Consider the following 19359-nt stretch of genomic DNA (forward strand, 5'->3'; position numbering starts at 1 on the left):
GAATTCAAGAACAAATGCCCCGAGGCAGCCTTCGTTCTTAAGCATGAAATTGACTTTGAGAAGTGAAGTAGCACACATTTTCCAGGCAATAGGTATGATGTGATGACTAAAAATATTGCCGAGTCACTCAATGCTATATTGATAGATGAAAGAGAATACCCCATGGTATCCATATTTAATTCGATTTCTAATATATTTGGAGAATTATTTAGAGAGGGTCATGCATATGTCCTCTAATCAAAGGGTAATAAAATGGTGCATTGTGCCTAAAGGATCGCAAGAGAAAATGTGATCAAGGGCGAATCTTTGTATGTGAAGAACATAATTGTGGACGACAATCAATCACCGTGTTCAGCACAGGTTCTACTATCAATGTGAATTTGCTGGAGAAGTCGTGTTCTTATAAGGAATATGACTTGGTAAAGACACCATATGCTCACGCGATGGCTGCTTTGCGATCGAAGCATAGCGACGAGTATGGTATGTACATCTATAAGTACCCTTCACATTTGTATAAAGCTGAAGCATAGCTCCTTACATACTTCAAATTTATTAATGTTGTACCCCTCGAGTCAGAGTGGTGTGTGCCAGAAGAATTGCTAGACGTGATAAATCTTCTACCCCTTGCCGATACCAAGCTTGTAAGGAAGAGAAAAAACACATGTCAAGGGCATCGGTGAGAATTTCAAGAACAAGAGGAGGAACAAATGTTTAATTTGCAAGAGACTCGGACATAAGAGAACTACATGTATGAACAACAAGAAAGCTTAGATAGGCTTGACTCAATTTGTTTTGTAATCAGGCTACTGGAACTGCTGTTTATTTTGGACCCATGGACTTTGATCAATTTGATGTCAGTTGTTATCAACTCTACTTATTATGTATTATCAAATATCAAACGATGGCATATATTGTATACTCTGTCTATTAAAATTTATTATCGAGCCTATTGATTATGTATTGAGGTCTGTATTATTAATTGTCTTTAAAATCTTTTTCTTTTGTCCTTAAAATATTTTTACATTTTTAATGTAATTTAACTTCTAATAGAATGTTATAAGTTGATTATCATCTTTACTAGATTACTCCTAATTAAATAATATTTCTCATGAAGATTTACTTATAATTATACTGTAAATTAATGACTTGATTGATTAAATTAAATTTGCTTACATTCATAATCATAGAACATAAACTCTTATTGACCAAAAAAATAAATTCAAATAAATTAATAAAATCATTACTTTAATATACAATCTACTAAACGACCCCTTAAAGACTTATCGAAAAAGCAGATGTTAGCATGGAAAAAAATAGTAATTTGTACTTTTGTTACCATTGGAGAACTTAGATGTTTAAATATTCAATGTTGATCATAATATGTAGATCTATCATATAATCAATACTTTTCTAAGTGAATGGCTTGTGTTGGACCAATAAGATCTACACTCCATCATTAGTAAAGTATATGCTGGTTGATATAATAGTCCATATATGATCTATGCTGAACCTACTAGAATATGATGCTTACATATAAATCATAACTATTAGAATTTAAAAAGGAGATAATTAATTAATAATAAATTATATTGATAAAATTTATTCAATTAAATAAGTTTAAACAAGACATGTGATCATGTAAGGTTCCACATAAATTGGGGGTGGTGATCAACGATGTACGAGGAAGAGTTGTGTTTATATGATCAACATCTTCAGAGTAATTTTTGAGAAAACATAGGTATGTTGTGATGATTTCACTTGTTCACATATAACTCTTCCTCACTCACCCCAATTTACATGGACCCTTACATGATCAATGATGTATGAGGAAGAGTTATATATGAACAAGTGAATTATTACAACATACCTATGATTTCTCAAACATTACACTGAAAATGTTGATTGTATAACCACAATTCTTTCTCGTACATCGTTGATCACCACCCCCCAATTTATGTGGAACCTTACTTGATCACATAACTTGTTTAAACTCGCTTAACTGGATAAATTTCATTAATGTAATTTATTATTAATTAATTATCTCTTTTTTAAATTCTAATAGTTATGGTCTATATATAAATATCGTATTCTAGTAGGTTCAGTATAGATCATATATGGACTATTGTATCAACTAGCATATACTTTACTAATGATGGAGTGTAGATCTCGTTGGTCCAACATAAATTATGCATTAAGAAAAGTATTGAGTATATGATAGGTCTATATATTATGATCAACACTGAATATTTAAATAACCAAGTTCTCCAATGGTAGCAAAGTAAAAATTAATATTTTTTATCAACGGTAACATTTATTTTTTTGGTGTATGAAAGATTGGGAATCTCTCATATTGTTTCCTTCATTATCTCTTTCATCTTATTTTAAACAACTCAAACATCTTTTTTTTACAATGTCTCAAGCATCTCAAGCATCCAATGCAAAAATGTCTTACATTTGTCATTGTGGTTGTCCTGCTACGTTGAGGACATCACGCACCAATACAAATTCAGGTCGATAATTTTTTAACTGTGCAGTTGGACAATGTTCTTTTTAGGTGGCTCGAAAATGATTCATCAATGAGCAACCCATCAAAATTGTGTTCAGGACCCGATGCATCAAATTTTAAAGGCGTTGTCAAATTTCAATTGTTAGAAAGGCTTCGAAACTCCGAAGAAAATAAAGATCTGCTAATGACTTTATTCAAAAAAGATAAAAAGCAAAGAAATCACTTAAAATGATAGTTAAAAGACACTGAAATAAAAAGAATCAACTAAAACAAAAGTTGATTATGGAGAAAGAAAAAGAGAAAGGCCTAAAGATTATATTGTGTGCTTTGTTGTTGATATTTGGTTTTTGAAAAATTGTAAAAGGGGTGTGGTATTACTGAATAAATAAAAGTTTCCAAGTTAATTGTTACACTATAAAATCTTTTGTTCGTGGCCGGTAATATTATAAATCGACAATGATAGCAGTCTATTAATAAAAATGAAGTCCTTCTATAATGATAATATAATGTAGTCTAAACTATTAAACATTCCATTTAAACTCGATGATTGACAACAATAAAATTCTATAATACAGATAAACAAAAATCATATACTATATAAAAGCAGATTCATAAGCAATCTAGAAAATTTTCATAATAAACACATGTCAAATTGTCCACCAAACCCAACCAATTCCTTAAATAATTCATCAAAAATTACCAATCTAAACCAACCAAATCAAAAACTAACCAACCATTATAAAAACCGTCCAACCAAAACCAATTGTGAACACCAAAAACTATCTACAAATCCCAGTTATCCAAAACCAACAAGTTCATCAAAAACTCTCAACCAAAACCCAACAAATTCAAAAACGACCAACCCTTTTCAAAATTAATCAATTGTGTTAAAACATCATTCATCTATATTGTTTGTCTCCTTACATTATCTTGACCATTAACTTCATCATTGGTTTGCATAACAATGCTCATCATATCCACTGATTATTATCAGTATCTTCTTCATCATTTTTCCCACTTTTGCCATATTTGTGGTCAAATCTGTATTTGTTTCTTTTCTTCCACATCAGTGACCAAACCTTAATTAATTTTCTATTGATTTTTATTCTCTTCCAACTTCTCCTCTTCAATCTATTTCATCTTCTCCACCTCTTTTTCTTTATCTTCTTCTTCACATGCTATCTTTTCCTCTTCATTTTCTTCCTTCTCTTCCTTTTCTACTGCCTTCTCAATTTCTTCTTCTTTTTGTTTCTTCTCTAATTCATCTATTGTCTTCTCCTTTTTTCCCTCTTCTTTCTTCTTTTGTGCCACTTCATCAACTACTTCTGCCTAGTGTTTGTCAACTGCTACAAGGTCTTCATCGATCACTGCAACTTCTTCATCAATTGTTGTTGTTGCTGCAAGGTCCTTACCAAGTGGTGCAATGTCCATATGAACTGTATTTTTTTAAAAAAAATTAGCAAATTATATAAACAAATTATTTAATAACAACAATGTAAAAATTAGTTTACCTGACTCTTCCTGCTTCTTTTTGTTCTTCTCAATTCTATGTAACCTCTCATTTCGCACAAAAGCAACAACCTTCATCATTGATTGCTCGAGTATAAAAACACGATAAATTATTAGAAGTACTTGGTATATTTTTCTGTCCACTCAAAACATAAATGTCACAAGGCTGAATAGGATTGTGATCACCCTTAAATTCATTGTCGAAACTCTCTATGATTGATGTGAGGACAATCACACATTTCATCTTTTGCTTAAAGTCATCGATGATCACATCCTTCAATTTATTTATAAATGGCTTAAATTTTGCCGTATATGTCTGTTCATCTCACGAACTGTCAGAGTAAGGTATGAGTGCACAATCTATAAAAAAGCACAAATATTAGAGAACATTCACTAGTTTAAAAGTATTTCTAGCTAACAACAAATAAATTTATACCTTGTACATCTTCTTTTGTACTTAAATGGATCATCTTCGATTATGCCAGCACTTTTAAATGTGTTCCATCTAAATAAACGAGGATTAGGCAGAGGAGAATCAAGGACTTTCCATCATACTTCCTAAGATAAGGAAAAACCTCATATATCCAAACCTGAAATCAATAGAAGAATAAACAAGAACACAATGTCTATGAAGTACTGCACAAATAAATAATAGTCTTTAATAAATCGACTACATAATTGACAAGAATTACCAGAAATGTCCAGTAAAAGCAATACAGTGCATATGACCATTCTTCTTCTCATTATACAGTTCACTTTGCTTCTTTAAATTAACTTTCTTCTTCAGATAGGTTAACGTTAACTAAAAATACTCTTTTCCCCAAACTTTTGAAGAAATTAAATCAGCTGTCATCTCGATGTGGTTTGAGTTCACAATCTTAGATGGATCATGGGCAAGCAACACCGAGTGAACAAATCAAAGTAAAGAGCACTTTAATTTTTTCTCCTTATTCAATATAGTACTCTTGATTAAACTCATCAATTTTTAGCAGTGATGCTCTTATTCTTTGTCACATTGAAATAAAATTCTATCATTTTTGAAGAACTTTGTACAATTTTGATTGACTGGGATATGCTGAGCAATTCAGCCCACAATCAATCTAAATTATTTTAAGATAAAATATATCGGCTTATCATTCACACAAAATCACATTTCATGCAATTTTTGTCATTTTTCACACGTCGCAACATATAACGAATCATCTGTCCATTGAACTTGAAAAAATCTAGAATACGCCTCAAGTGTCTAAAGCAAGTACCTTTAAAGCCTTTACATAGTTTTTCATCAATCAAAAGTTTTCTAAAGTCACAATAAACCTCCATTCGTGATCTCACAGAAATCTTTGTTGGAAATGATCCTAGCTCATCTATCCAAGTCGATAGAACATAAAATTTACCAAAAATACTTCCTGCACAAACTGCCAGGGATAGGGGATCCTCCTCCTCATCTCGACTATGGATATCACTATAATTTTCCTCTTCTCTGCTATCACTTTTTATTTCACTAGACTCAATATCATCACTAGTCTGGACACTACTGTACTGATAGTTCTCAATTTCCTTAATTGTTCCCTTTGACCCTGAGTTAGACAACAAAAGCTAATCGTTTAGTGCTACCACCTTTGGTTTTAGCCATACCTTACTAATCTACAAGCAAAAATATATTTATCGGCCACTAGTCTATTAACACATTCAGACTCAAATATAACATGCAAAATAAGTAGCAGTTCCAACAGAATTTGACAATGTAGAAATAAGAAACACCATTAAAGTCAACCAAATCTCAGTAAACATTTCAAGGGGACGGATTTTCTCCAGATTTTCACTAAGTTAAGAAAAATTCGAAGCTTAAATACACTACCATAGTTAAAAAAAACAATGAAGTAGGCTAAAACTTATTGAAAAACTTACCTAAGAAGAAGATTTAACTTACCCGTGGTAAGAAGATTTGATTTTTTCTCCAGTAGCATTAGAGAACAGATGTAAAAGTAGCGACTTTTCTTTCTCCAGTAGCATAGGAAACATATGAAAACACTAATAGAAGGTTTACGGTTCCAGCAATGGAAGGTTTGTTTGGTTAGAGTAGAAGGAAAGAACTTATATTTTCAAGAAGAAAAGCTTGGAGAAGATCAAAGGGTCAGGGAAAGGCTCGAGAAAAAGTATAATGATTTTGGTTGCAAAGTGATCCCAAAAGTTCTGTTATAATATTTAAAAATAGTAGAATAATATTTGTGTAAGTGTATTGAGATTATAATATACTTTTATAAATTTATATTTATCCCTAAGTTTTCAAAATATTAAATAACTCTATTACCCCCACAACCTTTTTATCCCCAAATTTAAAAAAATGTTTGAATGGCCGATGACCCCACAATCTCACTCCACTTTTTCCTTTATTTGTATCCCAATCTCAAAACATAAATAAAAAATAAATTTAGTGGGTATTGACTAAAATAAGTTTTGAAAGTGGGTACCAATCCTAATATTCTCCAATTAGTTAGTTAGGATTAGTTAGGATATTTTCCTCTGATTTTAGCTCAGCTGGATACAACTATCAAGTGTACAAATCTATATATAAATCTCATTTGTAATTAATGTGAGTAATATGAATTCTCATTTTCTCAAATTTAGTTTTCTCATCAATTGATTTTCTCTCTCAAGTTGGGAGCTATAGTTTCTTCTTCCTTTGCTGTGATTCCTTGCTCACCATGGCTAGGAGATTTTTAATATGATATCAGAGCAAAGTTCATTGATCTGCACTTCTTGCTCACTTCCATTCACTGATTTGTGAATTTCTGGTTTTCTCCTCAGAGGTTTTTTGGCACGTATTACTTCTAGTTTGATCTAATTCATATAGTGTTTTTGTGCATTCATAACTTGAGTGGTTTGTGTAATCAATTCAAAGAATAGACCCAGAGCAACTACAAAATACTCTACCTACTGAGAAAACTAATGCAAATAGTGCTCTGCATGTACATCCGTCGAGTAGCCCTGGGATGATGTTAGTCTGTCACAATCTAAAATGGGCCATGAGTGGCACCCACACTTATCCTCCTAGGTGGGAGAACCAACATTAAAAACCCTAACTTATGTTAATAATTCAACTTATGGAATACTACAATAATGCGGAAGCCCAACTTACGAAAGTAAGAAACCACAATCCACTAGAATCTATTACATATCATTCTCAAAACCTGAAAGTTATCACACCAAGGACATCTAATTCTAAAATACTAAATCTGGAAATACAATGTTAGAATAAAATAATTAACATAGTTCGTGTTTGAAAACTAAGGACATCATGTCATCACTAAGAGAATCCAACACGAGCTAGAAGGAATAGCTCACCCTGCAACCTGATGTGCTAGACACTGCATTAACTGAGGTCGAGTCGAAGTCAATAGTACACTCACTGCACTCCACAAAAGGAAAACGAAGAAAAATACTAGTAGGGGTCAGTACAAGGCAACACGTATTGAGTAGGTATCATCGGCCTACTTGAAATAGAAATCAATATGCATAAAGTAATAGCAGGAAGTCAACTATAGCACTTAACAGGTGGCAAACAACAAGATCAAGATCAAGTGACAATATATATGAGATAATTACATAATCAATCAACAATATCAAGAACATACATGTGGACTCGAGCCTCCACACCATGCTCTTTTGGAAAATGGGTTATTTGAGATTAGGTAGTATCAGGTCATTTAATTTATTTTTCTTTAATATTATCGTGCCAAAATGTGATACCCAATCCAAATATACCGTATCAAAATGTGACACCCGATCTAAATATACCGTGTCGGCTCATGACACCCGATCCAAATATACTATGTCAGCTCGTGACACCCGATCAAAATATACTGTATCAGAATGTGACATCCGATCCAAATATATCGTGATGGAATGTGACACTCGATCCAAATATACTATGTCAGAATGTGACACTCGATCTAAATATACCGTGTCAGAACGTGACACCCGATTCAAATATAATTAATTTATTATTCTTTGTTATCACATTCCACTTCATTAACAATATTTCATCAAGCCTTTTTTATTCAAGGCATCAGTTTTTTACGGCAAGTTTTAGATTATGGATTTCACGATCTTGGAATTGCAAACCAATAACAACAACATATCAATGATTCAAACTAAAACAATCAAAGGTATAATAAACTTCATACATTACTTAATGACTATCAATTACTATTAAAAGTCTATCTATGATATAGAATAAATCATAACCAACCTCAACCGAAGAACCAAAATCAAGCAAGCTAATTACAATTACTTTTTCTTTCTTCAATACTCCAGAACGTTTCTAATCTATCATATATATAATATTCACAAGCAAACAAATTCGTAGACATCAATAATATATATATATTTAACCTAGACCCAATAACTCACCCAACTCTATAATTAATTCTCTAAAACTCAAGCCTAGGATTAAACTTTAATTCCTCCAATATCATAACTCTAATGATATTCAATGTAATACAATAAATCTAAAATTCATTTAGGTATACTAATATGTCGAATCTTAAGGAAATTAACCAATGTTAACAACAAAATATGAAACCCATGAGAGTATTTCAAGAAACAACATATACCAAAGTTTTACAATAAAACGGTGTCGAGATCCGCAGCAAGTAACAGATTAGAAATATTTTTTTTTCATGTTCTACTATGCACACCAATATTTTTTTCTCATCCAACATCAATTCCTAATGATTTTCTAGCCCTATTGATTGGTCATTATAAAGTAATGATTGGTTCTTTAATTAGTCAACCCAATCGCACCCAAAATGTCACCAGTAATTATGACCATCTACCTCCATATACAGATAACACTATGAAAAAAATACACATTCAAGTGCTTACTTGCACCTATGAAAATTCCTTCAACTTGAGGCTTACAGGTGAAAGTGATTCTATTGCTTTCGGCTCCGCTGAAGTTGTATTGAGTTTTCTGACTTAAACGATAGTACCCCTTATTTATCACTAATTAATTTTAATAAATATGGGATAAATGGTATAGTTTAGTAACTAAACTATCGCTTTAGCCCACTAATTAAACTAATTATCTAAAGTTACCCTTCAAATAAATAACCGTAGTTATCTAATAGTCTAAAATACTCATTAAAAATTCACGGAATGAGTCTTTTATGAAATAAGAAACTCTAGTACTCAAAATGACCTAATGAATCATTACATAATCCCTGTCCATTTCGATGGAGCAAGATATCGATCCTGGAGGAGAGAAATTTTGTGAGCTTTATCTGTGAAGAACAAATTAGGTTTCATTAATGAAAGTTATGGAAAGCTAGATGTGAATTCTCCTCAATTTCGTCATTGAAAAAAGTGTGATGATATGGTAACATCATGGATTCTAAACTCACTGACTAAGGAGATCTCAGAAAGTGTGAAGTATGCCAATAATTTTGTGGAACTTTTGAAGGAATTGAAGGATAGGTATGACCAAACCAATGGAGCAAAACTATATCAAATTTAGAAGGAAATCAATAATCTCATATAAGGAGTTTTGAATTTCACTGTTTACTATACAAGGATGAGAAAGCTATAGGAAGAATTGGGTAACTTGAATCTGAAAAATTAGTACAATTACCTGTGCACCTGTGATGCTAAAGATAATATGAACAAAGCTGAGTAGGATAGATGTTTGATCCAATTTCTTATGAGATTAAATGAGGTATACACTGTGATGACGGATAATATCCTTATGATGAATCCACTTCTCTCTATGGAACAGACCTTTTCTTTATTGATTCAAGAAGAAAAACAAAGAGAGTTAGGGCTACCAGTCGAATGTCAATGGAATCAACTTCTTTAAATGTGAATGCTTTCAACAAAAATGTCAAACATCCAATAAGAAAGACTTTCAGAACAACAATAATGCAATAGGTAGCAACAACAACAACTCAAGTAACGACAACAATTATGTAGACAATAATTACTACTCAAAAAGCAGCAACAATAGAAATTTCATAGTTTGTGATTTTTGCAAAAGACCAAGACACATTAAGGATAAATGCTACAAATTACATGGATATCCCCAGAACAACAACAATCAATATTACAAAAGAAATCCTTTTAATCATGTCCAAAATTATTGACAGAAGAATGGCCAAAATTTCAAAGGAAAGAAAGTTGTAGTTAATGTACATGGTGTTTCAAATGACATGACATCTATCCATGAAAAAGAATAGTCACAATGAAATAATCACCATAGTGCTAGTATTATAAAAGAGTGGACAAATCATGAACCTACTATAGCACTTTTAGATTGAGAATATGGGAGAAAATTCAAACACCTCAAATGTCAGTGTTGGCAACTTTGCAAGTGTTGTAGTCTGTTCCTCTTCTATTGATTTTGACAATCCTTCATGTAAATATTTTGAATCAAGTATTTATTTATGGATTATAGATTCAGGGGCATCATACCATATGACTTTCAATAAAAATTCTCAAACTAACATTAAGACCCTGCATTATCCTATATTAGTTTTCCTTCCTAATAAATAACAGGTACTTCCAAAATCATTCTAAACAAAGTATTGTATGTGCCTTATTTTAAGTACAATTTTGTCTTAGTTCATTCCCTAGCCCTTTCCATGAAATACATAGTCTTGTTCACTGATGCATTTTGTCTATTATAGGTCTCTTCACTGAAGAAGCCTCAAGTGATTGGTAATAGCAACAATGAGATCTATTTCTTATGCACCAGATGTTTGAAGAATACTAGCTATGATAAAATGACTTCTACTTATTGTTGTCTTCCCAACAACAATCTTTTTGCTATTTCTGTTGAAAACAAGATTCCTGATGATAAGAATCCTATTACTGAGTCTTGTTTTGGAGATAAGTGTATATTGTTGAATAATGACATATATAAATCTCATTCCATTCATGTTTTTGTTCCAATTGTATGTACTTCCACTCTCAATAATAAGATTGTTTTTTCTCATATTAATTCTTATATGTCTGCTAGAGAAAATATGCATTTATTATGGCACAATATACTTGGTCATGCACCTTTTGTTACAATGAGGAATATCCCCACACTCCCAGTAAATTTTTTCACAAAACAACCCTTTTTGTGTACCATTTGTCCCATGGCAAGACAAATGAGAAGCCATATCAAAGAAATATTTGAATTGCTTCATGTTGACCTTTGGGGACCATACCATGTATCCACATATAACAATTTCAAATGCTTCAGCACTTTGGTATATGATTTTAGTAGATCTGCCTGAACACATTTCTTGAATACTAAAAGCAATGCTTTACATGTCCTAAAAATCTTTAGAGATATGGCGGAAACCCAATTTCACACTATTGTCAAGAGTATCAGGTCAAACAATGGCCTAGAGTTTGCCAATAGTGAAGCAAGCTAATTCTTTCCGACCAAAGGCATCATACATAAACAAAAAACTAGCCATATACACCAAAACATAACAGTGTAGTGAAAAGAAAACATAAATATCTTTTAGAAACAACAAGAGTCCTTTTGTGTCAATCAAAACTCTCCTTAATGTATTGAGGAGAATGCATCTTAACAACTAGCCATCTTATAAATAGACTCCATTCAAGCTATCTTAAGAACAAATGTTCCAATGAAGTGTTGAATAACAAAAAGCCAAACTACACTCAATTAAGATCCTTTGGAACAAATGTTCCTTCTTCTTTGTGTTTTTTTTTCTTTTCTTTTCTTTTTTCCTCTTTGACTGCGATCAAAAATCCCCTTCCAGTAGATTTTCGGGCAGTTTTTGCACAGGTATTTCGGTAGTTTCTGGCGGTGAACAGTATTTCCAGCGAGTGAACAGTGTTTCTGGTGCATGAACAGTGTTTCGAGGTGAACAGTATTTTCAGCGCGCGAACAATATTTCCAGCGTGAACCAGGTTCTTTTCAACTGGAGTTGGTACCTCCGGTTTCTAAATATTCTTTGTTCATACACCTGTCGTTACATTTTGCTGACTTTAGACCATTGAATACTTTAGTAGTTCATACGCGTTTTCGTAGCTTTGGATAGTGATGGTAGATTAGGGTCATGTTCTCATTCAGGGTCGGGGACGAGGGTAAGGAGGGGTAAATGGGTTAAAGGAGAGTCTAGACTAAGAGTAGGTTCTTGGAACATTGGGACGTTAACGGGAAAGTCAATAGAGCTAGTTAAGATTCTTAAGAAAAGGAAGATTAATATAGCTTGTGTCCAAGAGACCAAATGGGTAGGTACTAAAGCTAAGGAGGTAGACGGGTATAAGCTTTGGTTCTCTGGTAGATCAAAGTATAGGAATGAGGTAGGCATTTTAGTAGACAGTGATCTAAGGGATTAGGTGGTGGAGGTTAGGAGAATCACTGATAGGATGATGTCGATTAAGGTGGTCGTTGAAGGGACCACTTTGAACATTATTAGTGCTTATGCGCCACAAGCGGGCTTAGCAGAGGAGGAGAAGAGACACTTTTGGGAGGATTTGGACGAGTTAGTGGAAAGCATACCGCCTACTGAGAAGCTTTTCGTGGGAGGGGACTTCAATGGGCACATCGGGTCTATTTCGGGAGGGTATGGCGATGTGCATGGAGGCTTTGGCTTCGGGGACAGAAATGGAGGAGGAGTTTCACTTTTGGAGTTCGCAAGAGCTTTTGGGTTGGTGATAGTTAATTCGAATTTCCCAAAAAAGGAGTACCACTTGATAACCTTCAGTAGTTCGGTGGCTAAGACTCAGATAGACTTTTTACTCCTTAGGAAGGATGATAAAGGTCTGTGCAAAGACTGCAAGGTCATTCCGATAGACAACCTTACAATCCGATATAAGCTCTTGGTAATGGATTTAGGGATCAAGATGATGAGGAAAAAAAGGGTCGGGAATGATCGACCTAGGATCAGATGGGGGAGTTTGACCACGGCTAGTGCCTTGGAGATGGGAGAGAAATTGAAGGACATGGGGGCCTGGAATAGTAGTGGGGATGCAAACAGTATGTGGGATAGGACGACTAGTTGTATTAGGGTTGTAGCAAGGGAAGTGTTGGGAGTTTTGACAGGTAGTCGTAGTCGACATCAAGGGGACTGGTGGTGGAATGGAGAAGTGCAAGGGAAGGTGGAAGCAAAGAAAATGGCGTACGCAAAGTTGATAGAAAGCACGGATGAGGTGGAGAAGTGGACTGTCACGCCCCGAGAGGGTACCCTAGGCGTGGCTGGCACTCAGAAACCATCTCTGGCTTCCGAGAGAACCACTTGGTCTCATTACTCATTTGTTCATCAGCGGAAGACTTAATAATACTAATGTGGGATTGTCATAATCAAAGGAAAAATATATAATTCTTAGAAGAAGTAGTTTCTAAGGAGAACTACTCCGATTACATCATCAGACTCTGTCTATGAAGCCTCTAATACTCTTAGATGATGCCAATGACATGTCCATGGCTACCTCAAAAGAAACATCACACTCAACAATAATAAAAGGATAAGGAGTTCCTTCGAATACAAGAAGGACTCACCAAATAGCTGAAAAGAAATGATCTTCAACGATGCGCCTGTTGAGGATCTCTAACACCTGTATCTGCATCATAAAACGATGCAGGTCGAATGACGTCAGTACGTGGAATGTACGAGTATGTAAAATGGCAGGAAGGTAAGGACAGATATCAAGAAACTCCTCTCAAGAAAACTCAGCTCAGCACTCAACATCATCTCAACATGAATATGTAATGCAAGTTTAAAATATAATAATAAAAATAATAGTAATAAGCAATGCTTACTCAGTTGGGAGTTTCTCTAACCGACAACCATCACTTATGAGCTAGCGATGATACAACGAAGCGATGTCGTTGCCACATCCATCCAATACCTTGCCAGGGTAAAGGACATCACCATCTTGGATCCATTCATCAAAGTCCTCTTTTTGGGACTTAAGAGGCATAGCCTCCATCCTACGCTGGCTACGTAGTTCTGGGGTTTGAGTCAATTAAACTCTTACCCAACTCGGTGCTCAATACTACTCCCAAAATATGTGCTCATATTAAACTCATCATCTAGTCTCATTGGACTTTAATTTAAATCATCAAACTCATCTCATTTCATGTTCATCAATCATTATACTTCCAAAAACATCATTTACATCTCATCAAAACATCTTGCTCAAAATATCATTTTCTCAAATTCATTCAAATTCAACTCTTTTGCTCTTTCAAAACTCAATAAAATACATATATAGTATTAATTCATATAACTCTCTTTTTATCAATAAAAATAAAAAAAAAAGCCAATATCTTTACTCAAAACATGTGTAAAAATATTCATGAACATCAAATCAATTAGGATTCATGGGAAAGTAGCCATGAACAATAATTCCAATAATATGAGAGATAACAATAATAATAATATTAATGCATAAATATATCTAACTCAATAGAAGAAGAAATAATTCATTTAGAATTCAAGATTTGGATAAAACTCAACTATAACTCAATTATAATGAATTTAAATATTGGGCGCATGGACGAACTCAATCCGATGCTATGAAAGCCTTACATACCTTAAATCCGAAGGTTTACTCCGAATTGGAATACTCTTGGATCCCTAGCCTTTTCTCCTCGCCGGAGCGTTTTGTGTACTACCCAGAGTATAAGAATAACCGGAGTAGTATTTTTATACTACTAAAACTAAAACTATATTTGAGAAGAAGTATATAGAGAGAACAAATGCTTAGGAAAGCTTGATGAATAAAATGAGGAAATAAGGTGGGTATTTATAGGTGGGAAAGAGGGACCTAACAATAAATAAAATAATTATAAAGAAAAATCTGAAAATTTAATGGAATATATTGATGTCATGGATGATGTTAAATGGAGGACAATTTATGTCATGCATGATGTCAAATGCATCTAGATGTTTCCATTGTAGGTAAGATGAGTTCTTTTTAACAGAATACTCATTTTCGAAGCTATGTTTGAATAAGATAAATTCCTTATTAGGATTTGGTTTCTTCATAAGAATTGTAGATATGGAAGTCTAGTTTCATATCGTTCAAGAATCAACCAATTTGGAGCAACCTACAGTGAGATATGAATTTTCTTCTATCAACACTCAATTCCGTCACAGCACTATATCTTGCAAAGATTAATTTATTTGACCTACTTATACTCCGAATTTGAAGTTATGTTCTTCATGAAAGTTGTAGGTAAGGATGTTGTGATTACTCAGAAATTTGAATCACCTAATTTGGACTAACCTATGAAAAGTTATGCCCAAAATACAAAGGCTATATTATTTTTGTCGAGAATTAAAATACCGACATACAACATTTTAGGGGTTGTTACATGGACGAATAAGGAACTTTATAAGATAGTGAAGAAGGAGGCGAAGTTGGCTGTTTCGACGGCAAAAACGATAGCTTTTGAACGCCTTTATGCTGAACTAGAAGAAAAAGGTGGGGATAGGAAATTGTTCAAGCTAGCCAGGGCGCGGGAGAGAAGGGAACGCGATGTGGATCGATTGAAGTGCATTAAGGACGAGCATGGAAAAGTATTGCTAGAAGAGACTCTCATTAAACAGAGGTGGCAGTCATACTTCCATAAACTCTTGAATGACGTAGGGGACAGAGACTTTGTGTTGGGAGATTTGGAACATATAGAGAGGCGTCGCAATTTTGGATATTGCAGGAGTATTAAGATCGAAGAGGTTAAGGGTGCTGTTCGTAGGATGCGTTGGGGAAGAGCAACCGGACCTGACGAGATTCCTGGGGAATTTTGGAAGAGCGCCAGCTTGGTAGGTTTGGAGTGGCTGACTAGGTTATTTAATGTCATCTTTAAAACGGCAACGATGCCCGAAGAATGGAGGTCGAGCGTAATGATCCCTCTATACAAAAACAAAGGGGATATCCAGAGTTGCAACAACTATAGAGGTATCAAGTTACTAAGCCACACTATGAAAGTGTGGGAAAGAGTGGTGGAGATGAGGGTAAGGAGAGGCGTGTCTATTTCAGAGAACCAGTTCAGATTTATGCCGGGACGCTCAACTACAGAAGTCATCCATCTTATGAGGAGACTGGTGGAGCAATATAGGGAGAGGAAGAGGGACTTGCATATGGTATTCATCGACTTAGAAAAGGCCTACGATAAAGTTCCAAGAGAGATACTATGGAAATGTTTGGAGGCTAAAGATGTACCTGTGGCATACATTAGGGTGATCAAGGACATGTATGAGGGAGCGAAAACCAGGGTAAGGACAATAGGAGGGGACTCAGAGCATTCCCAGTTGGGATGGAGTTGCATCAAGGATCAGCTCTAAGTCTATTTTTATTTGCCTTGGTGATGGATGCATTGACGCGACAAATTCAAGGCGAGGTGCCATGGTGTATGCTTTTCGCGGATGATATAGTCCTGATTGATGAGACTCGTAGTGGAGTTAATGCTAAGCTGGAGGATTGGAGATATACCTTGGAGTCTAAAGGGTTTAATCTGAGTAGGACCAAGACAGAGTACTTAGAGTGCAAGTTCAGTGAGACACCTCAGGAGGTTGGCGTGGAAGTTAAGCTTGGTGCCCAAGCCATTCAAAAGAGAAGTAGTTTCAAGTATCTTGGGTCTATCATGCAAGGCAGCGGGGAGATTGACGATGATGTCACAAATAGTATTGGGGCAGGGTGGATGAAATGGAGGCTCACTTCCGGAGTGCTATGCGACAAGAAGGTGCCACCACAACTTAAGGGCAAGTTCTACAAAGTGGTGGTTAGACTGGCTATGTTGTATGGGGCAGAGTGTTGGCCAGTTAAGATCTCTCACATTCAAAAGATGAAAGTTGCCAAGATGATAATGTTGAGATGGATGTGTGGTCACACCATGAACGACAGGATTAGAAATGACGCTATTCGGGACAAGGTAGGAGTGGCCTCGGTGGAGGATAAGATGCGGGAAATGCGACTGAGATGGTTTGGGCATGTGAAAAGGAGAGACACAGATGACCCAGTGAGGAGGTGTGAGAGGTTGGCCATGGATGGTTACAGAAGAGGTAGGGGTAGGCCGAAGAAGTATTGGGGAGAGGTGATTAGACAGGACATGGCTCAGTTACAGCTTACCGAGGACATGACCTTAGATAGGAGGGTGTGGAGGACCCACATTAGGATAGAAGGCTAGTACATAGTCTCGTTATTCTTCCCTATTCATAGGCGCACTAGCACATTACAATTCCGTGTGCTCTCATTTCTGCTATTTCTGTTACTATTTATTACTTTCAGTACTTTTGATTACTCTATTTTATCTGTGATGCCTTCGTTATTTATTTTCCTATAGCGCTTTAAATTTCTTAACCTTATCTGACCCCCTTTTATGCCTTTTTTGAGCCGAGGGTCTCTCGGAAACAGCCGTCCTACCTTGGTAGGAGTAAGGTCTGCGTACACTCTACCCTCCTCAGACCCCACATTGTGGGATTTCACTGGGTTGTTGTTGTTGTTGTTGTTGTTGTTGTATGTACTTCCACTCTCAATAATAAGATTGTTTTTTCTCATATTAATTCTTGTATGTCTGCTAGAGAAAATTATGCATTTATTATGGCACAATAGACTTGGTCATGCACCTTTTGTTACAATGAGGAATATCCCCACACTCCCAGTAAATTTTTTCACAAAACAACCCTTTTTGTGTACCATTTGTCCCATGGCAAGACAAATGAGAAGCCATATCAAAGAAATATTTGAATTGCTTTATGTTGACCTTTGGGGACCATACCATGTATCCACATATAACAATTTCAAATGCTTCTGCACTTTGGTAGATGATTTTAGTAGATCTGCCTGAACACATTTCTTGAATACTAAAAGCAATGCTTTACATGTCCTAAAAATCTTTAGAGATATGGCGGAAACCCAATTTCACACTATTGTCAAGAGTATCAGGTCAAACAATGGCCTAGAGTTTGCCAATAGTGAAGCAAGCTAATTCTTTCCGACCAAAGGCATCATACATAAAACAAAACTAGCCATATACACCAAAACAGAACAGTGTAGTGAAAAGAAAACATAAATATCTTTTAGAAACAACAAGAGTCCTTTTGTGTCAATCAAAACTCTCCTTAATGTATTGAGGAGAATGCATCTTAACAACTAGCCATCTTATAAATAGACTCCATTCAAGCTATCTTAAGAACAAATGTTCCAATGAAGTGTTGTGTAACAAAAAGCCAAACTACACTCAATTAAGATCCTTTGGATGCCTTTGTTACCCCACTCTACCCAAAGTTCACAAAGAAAAATTCCAACCTAGAACCACCCCTCACATATTTATGGGATATCCCTTTGGAACAAATGACTATAAGGTAATGAGTCTTGCCACAAAAAAGATATATATCTCCAGAGATGTCACATTTCATGAGGATGTTTTTTCCTTTACTCCACACTCCACAAAATGTATTTTTCCTTCTATTCTTTAGTATTAACCTATTACTGATTTTGTTGATTGTACTAAAGTAAGAACTTATAATAATTTGGTAAATTATTGTAGAAATGAGACTGTTACAAATACTGATGTGTTACTGACAGATCGTAGGACTTACTCGTCTTGCAGGTCCTTTAAAATCAAAGAAAAGTAAGTCTCTAAATTTTTCATACGAGCCATTATTATGACTCGTAGACTCCTTAACGGGTTATCAACTTGACTCGTAGAAGTGAAATTCAGGGTCTGAAATTTGGTAAGTGCCAGGGGTCTCTACGAGTCATCTCTACGACTCGTGATCCTTTATACGGATCATCCTGTCAACTCGTAGTCAAGGTACTGAGGCTTTTATTTTCAGAATTTAGGCAAAGGCTCTACGAATCATTCCTACGAATCGTAGGAATGATTATGGCTCATAACAAAAGCTCGTAGGAAGGCTTCTCCCAATCAAAATTTTACAAGTGTTGGGGAGGTCTACGAACCGTTCTTACGACTCGTTGAACAGTCTACGAATCGTAGACCTCTCTTGTAGTCCATTGTTCAGTCTAATTCATCAACTTTTCTCATGATTTTTGAATTTAGTCTAGGCTAGAATAACACCGGGTGTTACAGGATACTAGTCTAAAACAGGTACAAGAGCTTCTAAGAGTAGTAACATAACAAATAAGAATGACACAACTCCATCATAAGGAATAAAAAAATAGAAGCTGCTGGAAGATTGCCTTTGTCTTCACCTAAGGGACATAACTGATCCAATAATCAGACTATACCAAGTGGCATAACAAGAGTAGTATCAATACAAACAACACGTACTAATAGGCATCATCATTCAACCTGATACCCACTGCATAGTATATGAACAAAAAAATAAGAGAGATCATGATAATTAAACTTA

The sequence above is a fragment of the Solanum dulcamara genome, chromosome 6 (assembly GCF_947179165.1).
Source record: "Solanum dulcamara chromosome 6, daSolDulc1.2, whole genome shotgun sequence".
NCBI classification, from domain to species: Eukaryota; Viridiplantae; Streptophyta; class Magnoliopsida; order Solanales; family Solanaceae; genus Solanum; species Solanum dulcamara.